Source organism: Apium graveolens, chromosome 9, assembly GCF_009905375.1.
Source record: "Apium graveolens cultivar Ventura chromosome 9, ASM990537v1, whole genome shotgun sequence".
Classification (NCBI taxonomy): domain Eukaryota; kingdom Viridiplantae; phylum Streptophyta; class Magnoliopsida; order Apiales; family Apiaceae; genus Apium; species Apium graveolens.
In genome coordinates, this window is record NC_133655.1 from 231,390,312 (window position 1) to 231,399,340 (window position 9,029).

Genomic DNA, 9,029 nt, shown 5'->3' on the forward strand with positions numbered 1-9,029 from the left:
AGTCGTACAACGAAAGTTGGCGTTTATCAGTTCCGTGTTATCTGATTAGTGTCATCACCATTACATGCTAAGGTTAAGAATGAAAAGGCTATTGAATGAAGTACTTAATGAAGTTAGAATCCCATGTTTGTCATATATATTAATTCAACCATTCTTATTCTCTTAGTTATAATTGTTAGCTTTACTTTAGTTAAAATCAATCTCAATTTGTTAACAGTCTTAGCATTGAACGATAATCATACATTGTTGCATAGGTACATAAATTGAACTTAACTTAAACCAATCTCTGTGGGAACGAATCTGATTTATATCTTATACTACTTGTGAACGCGTATACTTGCCTGAATTTTAGCACGTGTTTAGCGACTAACAAGTTTTTGGCGCCGCTGTCGGGGACTCAGTGTTAATTTTTAGTTTATGTGTTTGTCATCAGTGGTCGTTAAAGTTTATTGACTCGGACAGTGTTACTTATCTGTTTTCTTGTCTTATTTCAGGTACTCTAGTGAGCATGTATGCATACGCGTTCTCGGTCTCGTAAGAGAAATCTGGATAAAGCCGAGGAAGAAGCTACAGGGGTTCGTAGGGAAGTTGTTGAGGACGAAGAGAAGGTAAAAGAAGAAAAGAAAGTCGAGGAACCAGTTTTAGCAGTGATGGGAGATCAAGCAGAGATTCCTAAGGCTCTGATGGACTATTCTCAGCCTAAGATCAATGATATTCAGTCGAGCATCATCAGACCAGCCATCTCAGCTAACACTTTTGATATCAAATCAAGCACGATTCAGATGATACAGAACTCAGTTCAGTTTGGGGGTTCTCCTACAGAAGACCTCAACATGCACATCAGGGATTTCATCGAGATCTGCGACACTTTCAAGTTCAATGGTGTGACTGAAGATGCTATCAAGCTGCGACTCTTCCCATTCTCTCTGAGGGATAAAGCTAAGTGTTGGTTACATTCTCTACCACCAGGGTCTATCATTACTTGGGAAGATCTTGCTCAAAAGTTTCTCACTAAATTCTTCCCTATGGCAAAGACTGCTGCTATCAGGAATGCTCTTACTCAGTTTGCACAGCAAACTGGAGAATCTCTGTGTGAGGCTTGGGATCGATATAAGGAGATGCTAAGGAAGTTCCCACACCATGGCATGCCTGAATGGATGATTATAAACTGTTTCTACAATGGATTAGGTGCTACTTCTAGACCCATGCTCGATGCAGCATCAGGAGGAGCCTTGTGGGCTAAAAGCTACAATGAAACTTATGAATTGATTGAATTGATAGCTGCTAATGAATACCAGAATCCTTCCCAGAGATTGACTCTGGGAAAAGTAGCAGGAATTCTGGAGTTGGATGCAGCAACTGCTATAGCTGCCCAACTTAAGGATTTGACGATGAAGGTGGACTCTTTGGCTAATTATGGAGTTAATCAAATCACTACTGTCTGTGAGCTTTGTGCTTGTGCCCATGGACTGATCAGTGTGCTATTTCTAGTGAATCAGCTCAGTTTGTGAGCAACTTTCAATGATCGTAACACCCTGTGCCAGCCACCTATCATCCTAACAACCGCAATCATCCTAATTTTAGCTGGAACAACACTCAAAATGCAGTTCAACAGCCTTATCAACAGTACCCAGCAAAGTAGTACAACCCCCCTGGTTTTCAGCAACCACAATATGCTCCAAGACAGCAACTTCATCTGCAACAAGCTAATGAAAAATCTGAATTAGAGGAGTTGAAGCTTATGTGCAAAAGCCAAGCTATTTCTATCATGACCTTGGAATATCAAATTGGACAAATTGCCAATGCCTTGCTAAATCGTCAACCTGGTACACTACCTATTGACACTGAAGTGCCAGAAAAGAGGGAAGCTAAGGAGCAGGTGAAGGCAATTACTTTGAGGTTTGGGAAGGTTGTGAATCCCGAACAAACTCAAGTTTCAAATGAACAAGCTGGGGCTGAAGAAGAAGTAGAGCAACAGGAAGCGAGAGTGGAACCAAGGAAGACTACTGTTGAACACACTCCTCTTGAGGGTAATATAGGGGAGAAACAGATCTATCCTCCACCGCCTTTTCCTAAGTGGCTGCAGAAGAAAAAGTTGGATAAGCAATTTGAGAAATTTTTGAAGGTGTTTAAGAAACTTCATATCAACATACCTTTCGCTGAGGCTCTTGAGCAGATGCCTAGTTATGCAAAGTTTATGAAAGGTGTTCTCTCTCAGAAAGTGAAGCTAGATGATTTAGAGACTGTCGCTCTCACAGAGGAATGTAGTGTTGTGCTATAATAGAAGTTGCCTCCGAAGCTTAAAGATCCTGGAAGCTTCATTATTCCATGTACTATTGGAAAAGTGTCTTTCGACAGATGCTTATATGACTTGGGAGCTAACATCAATCTGATGCCCTTATCAATCTTCAAGCAGTTGGACTTGCCTGATCCAAAACTGACTTATATGACTTTGCAGTTGGTCGATCATTCTATTACATATCCGCGAGGTATTGTAGAGGATGTCCGCGAGGTATTGTGGAGGATGTATTGGTCAAGGTTGATAAACTCATCTTCCCTGCTGATTTCATAATTCTTGATTTCGAGGAGGATAAGAAGATTCCCATAATTTTGGGAAGACCTTTCTTGGCAACTGGTCATACCTTGATAGATGTGCAGAAGGGTGGGCTTATAATGCGAGTGCTGGATCAGGATGTAACTTTTAATATGTTTAATGCCATGAAGTTCCCTACGGAGAATGAGGAGTGCTTAAAGGTGAAATTGGTTGATTCTGTAGTTACTTCAGAACTTGATCAATTGCTAAGGTCTGAAGCCTTAGAGAAGGCCTTGTTGGGGAATTCCGATAGTGAAGATGATGAAGGTGATGAACAGTTGCAATTTCTGAATGCTTCTCCCTGGAAGAGGAAGATTGATATGCCTTTTGAATCTTTGGGAATGGAGGAGTTTAACAAAGCTCATAAACACCTCAAGCCATCTATTGAGGAAGCTCCAACTCTTGAGCTTAAGCCTTTACTTGAACATTTGAGGTATGCATTTTTAGGTGATGCATCCACTTTGCCTGTTATTATTGCATCTGACCTTTTAGGTAGTGACGAGGAAAAGCTTTTGAGGATTCTAAGAGAGTTCAAATTGGCAATTGGTTGGACTATAGCAGATATTAAGGGAATCAGCCCTTCTTATCGTATGCATAAAATTCTGCTAGAGGAAGGTAGCAAGCCTACGGTTGAGCAACAAAGAAGACTTAATCCAATCATGAAGGAAGTAGTGACGAAGGAAATTCTTAAGTGGCTGGATGCAGGGATTATCTATCCCATTTCTGACAGTTCTTGGGTGAGTCCAGTTCAGTGTGTACCGAAGAAAGGAGGTATCACAGTTGTTGCTAATGAGAATAATAAGCTCATTCCTACTCGAACAGTCACAGGATGGAAAGTTTGTATGGACTACAGGAAGCTGAATAAGGCCACTAGGAAGGATCACTTCCCTCTGCCTTTCATTGACCAGATGCTCGACAGGTTGGCTAGTCATGAGTACTATTGTCTTATGGATGACTATTCGGGTTATAATCAGATTTGTATCGCTCCAGAGGATCAGGAGAAGACTACCTTCACTTGTCCATTTGGTACTTTCGCCTTCAGACGAGTTTCTTTTGGTCTGTGTGGTGCACCAGCCACATTTCAAAGATGTATGATGGCCATCTTTTCTGATATGATTGGCCAGAATGTGGAGGTGTTCATGGACGACTTTTCTATATTTGGCGATTCTTTTGATGAATGCTTGCAGAATCTTGGAAATGTTCTCAAGAGGTGTGTTGAGACCAATCTGGTTCTCAATTGGGAAAAATGTCACTTTATGGTGCGACAGGGCATTATCCTTGGGCACAAGGTCTCTAGTAAGGGTCTAGAGGTAGACAAAGCCAAGGTGGGGGTCATTGAAAATCTTCCTCCACCTATTTCTGTGAAGGGAATTCACAGTTTTCTTGGTCATGCGGGTTTCTATAGGCATTTCATCAAGGACTTCTCTAAGATTTCCAAGCCATTATGAAGTTTGCTAGAGAAAGATGTCCCTTTCAAGTTTGATGACGAGTGCATTGCCGCTTTTGAGACATTGAAAAAGAGTTTAATCACGGCACCTGTCATAATTGCACCTGACTGGAATGAACCTTTCGAGATGATGTGCGATGCAAGTGACTATGCAGTTGGAGCAGTTCTTGGGAAGAGAAAGAACAATATATTTCATGTGGTCTACTACCCTCGTAAGACCTTGAATGGTGCTCAACTGAATTATACTACTACGGAGAAAGAATTTTTGGCTATTGTCTACGGTTTTGAGAAATTTCGATCTTATCTGCTTGGGACTAAAGTGACAGTTTTCACTGATCACACGGCAATTCGCTATCTCATCTCGAAGAAGGACTCGAAGCCTAGATTGATCAGATGGGTTCTTTTACTTCAGGAATTTGAGTTAGAGATCAAGGACAGAAAGGGGATTGAGAATCAAGTCGCTGGTCATCTCTCGCGTTTAGAAGATCCAAGCGCTACTTCACTGGACAAGACATTAATCAATGAGTCTTTTCCCGATGAGCAGCTTTTCGGAGTGCAAGACGAGGAACCGTGGTTTGCAGACATTGTGAACTACCTGGTGAGTAATATCATGCCTCCCGACTTATCGTATGCTCAAAGGAAGAAGTTTCTGCATGAAGTGAAGTGGTAAATATGGGATGAGCCATTTCTTTTTCGACAAGGAGCTGACCAAATCATCAGGAGATGTATTCCTTACAGCGAAACGGGGGGATCTTACGAGATTGCCACTCAACGGCTTATGGAGGACATTATGGTGGAGAAAAGACAGCAGCTCATATTCTTCAAGTAGGTTTCTTTTGGCCAACCTTATTTAAAGATGCTCATCAGTTCATTTTGAAATGTGATCGATGTCAACGTGTGGGTAATATGTCCAAGAGGGATGAGATGCCTCTTAATGTGCTTCTCGAGGTTGAAGTCTTCGATGTTTGGGGAATTGACTTCATGGGGCCATTTGTCTCATCTTGTAACAATCAGTACATCTTGTTGGCGGTCGATTATGTGTCGAAATAGGTTGAAGTTAAGGCGTTTCCAACGAACGATGCGAGAGTAGTGCTTAATTTTCTTCACAAATAGATATTCACAAGATTTGGGACTCCAAGAGTCATAATCAGTAATGAGAGGTCGCATTTTTGCAATCGCAAGTTCACTGGTATGATGTAAAGGTATAATGTGAATCATCGCATTGCTATGGCTTATCATCCTCAGACAAATGGTCAAGCTGAGGTATCTAACAGAGAGATCAAGTGCATTTTAGAGAAATTTGTGTGTCCATCAAGGAAAGATTGGTCTTTGAAGCTTGATGAAGATGTTTGGGCGTATAGAATAACATACAAGACTCCATTGGGAATGTCGCCGTTTTAGTTGGTGTATGGAAAAGGGTGTCATCTGCCTGTGGAGCTCGAGCATAAGGCGTATTGGGCTTTGAAGAAGTTAAATCTTGACTTGAATGCAGCTGGAAAAAAGAGGATGCTTCAATTAAATGAACTCGACGAGTTTTGACTTCAAGCTTATGAGAACAACAAAATGTATAAGGAGAAAGTCAAGAGGTGGCACGATAGGGGTCTAGTACTCAAATCATTTATACCGGGGCAACAAGTTCTTTTGTTTAACTCTCATCTCCGACTTTTTCCTGGGAAGTTGAAGTCAAGGTGATCAGGGCCTTTCATAATCAAAATTGTGTTTCCACATGGAGCGGTGGAAATTTTTGAGAATGATCCGGGCCAAGCATTCAAGGTCAATGGTCAGAGGTTGAAGCATTACTATGGTGATACGGCAAACTGCGAGGTGGTTAGTGCCGTGTTATTGTCCGTTTGATCTCGCATTTCTACGTCAAGCTAATGACGTAAAACAAGCACTTCTTGGGAGGCAACCCAAGTTTGTTGTACATTAGTAGGTAGAGGAAGCAAGAAGAAAGGAGAAAAATATAAAAAAATCAGAAAAAGAAAAAAATTCAGGGCCAACTTCAGAAGTTGAGTGCGCCCGCGCTGATCTAGCGTGCGGCCGCACTGTTTTTCCAGAAACCAAGCGCGCGCACGTTGATCTAGCGCGCGGCCGCGCCAATTTGGCAGAAGGTGAGCACGCCCACGCTGGTCTAGCGCGCGGCCACGCCGGGGTCTTTTTTCAGAAAAAAATAAAAATAGCAGTTTGTGAAGAGAAATTCGGGATTTTTACTACAAAATCAATTTCCACCCAAATTTTACACTTCCACATCCCAAATTTCCCTCTCCAAATCAAACCCATTATTCCCACGATTCCCATAATTAATTCCCACTTCTATTCCATATCTAATTCTCTTCTCATCTCCTATATATACATACACTTATACACAAACTTCTCCACCACTTCACAAATTCTCAAACACAATTCTCTCTCAAACACTTTCTTTTATTCTCTCTTATTAAATCCCAATGGCACCCAAGAGATAAAGAATGCAAGTAAGCAGCAGTACCACCGATTCTTCATCTGCAGGTGGTGTGAGGCCGAGGTTTTCTACTCCCGAGGCTGAAGCGAAGTACACGAGGCTTCTCTCGAAGCCTATAGCGAAAGAGCGGGGGTTTTTGCCATTAGGGAAAGATGGTAAGTTGTTGGAGATGATCTTAGGGATAGGCTGGGTTCCTTTTTGCGAGGCTCCCGCTGCTGTGCCCAGGAGTGTTTTTCGAGAGTTCTATGCTAATGCGAAGGCGGAGAAGAATGGTTTCACTGTGGTTAGGGGCTGATTGTGGAGTATAGTGCTGATGCGATTAGGAGGGTGATTGAGCAGCCTGCGAGGAAGCCCGGTCAAGACACCTGGAATGATTAGACTACAGAGGACTTCAACTTAGATCTGATTGTTGCTACTCTGTGTGTGCTTGAGACTCATTGGAAGTTCAAGAGGGGCACGACTAATTACTCCACATTCCCGGCTTCGTGCATGAACAGGTTTGCACGTGCTTGGAACTCTTTTATATGTGCTAACATCATGCCATCATCACATGTGCATGAGATTACGGTGGAGCGTGCTCGTCTGTTGTGGGGTATTCTTCAGGGCGATTATATTGATTTGGGGATGGTTATTTACCAGGGGGTTTTGAGATTCTTGAGAGGAGGTACTATGGGTTCGATACCCAATGCATCCGTTGTGATGAAGTAGTGCATGGCAGTTGTGTTCATTGGCCAGCACATGAGTAGTTGCAACTTCCCAGTGCTCCTATCGACAGTTTTACGCTGTTGAGCATGGTTGAGTGCTATGACGGTAAGCCCGATCCTAAGGGGCTTGGTTATTCATATGATCATCTGCCAGGAGGACGTCCAGCTCCTCAGTCATATGCTGGTGGTACGCAGCAGGCTAGGAAGGCGGCTTGGAGAGCTGAGTTGGGTACAGAAGCTGGTCCATCGCAGCAGCTGGAATAGGAGGAAGTAGGAGCAGAGGTTGGAGCTGGTTTGAGTACGATGCAGTATATGCGTCTAGCGATGAGGATGGATATTATGCATGACATTCATAGCAGGTTTGCGTGTGATCTCACCTAGGCACTTGGGATTGCGTTCAGAGCCACCGGTGTTGACATCCAGTGGCCAGTTTTTGATGAGGATTCCGTGTATCCGCCTCCAGACACGCCTGACACACCACTCGTTGAGGGTGATGATCCTGATTCGAATTAGGTATGCCTGATTCCTTGCTATTACCTTCACTGAGGACAGTGAATATTTTAAGTTTGGGATAGTAGTTTAAGGAATATGTTTTGTGTGAGTCGCATATAGTTTGCATATTCATGATAGTTTAGTACATATAGTTACATATTTTGCCATGTAGTTTTTTTTGGTAGTTTTTATGATAGTTTATTCATATAGTTTCATGTATTTGCATATTGATATTGTTAGATATATTTGATAATGTCATGACTAATATGTTTTATGTTTAGATTTCAGATCTTATTTGAACAGGACAAATCAGTACTTAACTGTTGATCAGTACTTATACTGGAAGTCAGGACTTAAGGGATATCAGTACTTATGTTATCAGGAGATAATCATCAGAAGATAGATATCAGAACTTAAGTGCTGAAGGACGATCAGATAAGGACAGTAGCTGATTAAAGTAAAGAAGATCAAGATAAACATAGGAAGAGATATGCATGAAGAAGGGATTCTATAAAGAATGGAATACTTGGAAGAAAAGATATCTGATTGATATATATTAGGAAGCAGAATTATATTCCATATCAATTAGCGATTATCTTGTAACTGTGTAGTATATAAACACAGACATAGGGTTTACACTATAAGTGTTATCATTATCGAGAATATTAATTATTTTGTAACCCTAACAGCTCTCGTGATATTTTGTTCATCACTGAGAGATAACAGTTCCATATTGTAACAGAGTTTATTGTTTCAATAAAGTTTGTTTTCTGTTACTTAAGTTCTTGAAGTTCGATTTGATTGTAATAAACACTGTATTCACCCCCTCTACAGTGATTGTGTGACCTAACAAGTGGTATCAGAGCAAGCTGTTAACACACATACAGTTAAAGATCCAAAAACAATCATGTCTGACATAGAAACTCCAACTAAGCCTACCAAAGCTGAGGAATCATCAAAGACATTAATTCAGAGTCGATATGAGACCATCAGAGTTCCCATACTGAGACCATCTGAATATCCCATATGGAAGGTAAGGATGACCATGTTCCTGGAAGCAACAGATCCAGAATACCTTGATAGAATCAAGGAAGGGCCTCACAAGCCTACCAAGCTCGCTGTTGTAGTTGCAGGTGAAGCAGCAAAGACCGTACCAAAGGAGAAGAGTGATTATACTGCTGAAGATATAGCATCTATTGCTAAGGATGCCAAGGTACGACACTTACTGCATAGTGCCATTGATAATGTAATGTTAAACAGGGTAATCAACTGCAAGACTGCCAAGGAGATATGGGATGCACTGGAGACAAGGTGTCAAGGAACTGAAACAGT

The 9,029-nt window shown here is 41.6% G+C and overlaps 1 non-coding gene across 1 annotated transcript; it reads right to left on the reverse strand.

The window, feature by feature from the left end:
• Nucleotides 1-1,040: 1,040 nt before the first annotated feature.
• On the reverse strand, nucleotides 1,041-1,147 carry LOC141688492 (small nucleolar RNA R71). Its single transcript, XR_012561933.1, has one exon. It is a non-coding gene; the product is annotated as a small nucleolar RNA R71 (small nucleolar RNA).
• Between the last annotated feature and the right edge of the window lie 7,882 nt (nucleotides 1,148-9,029).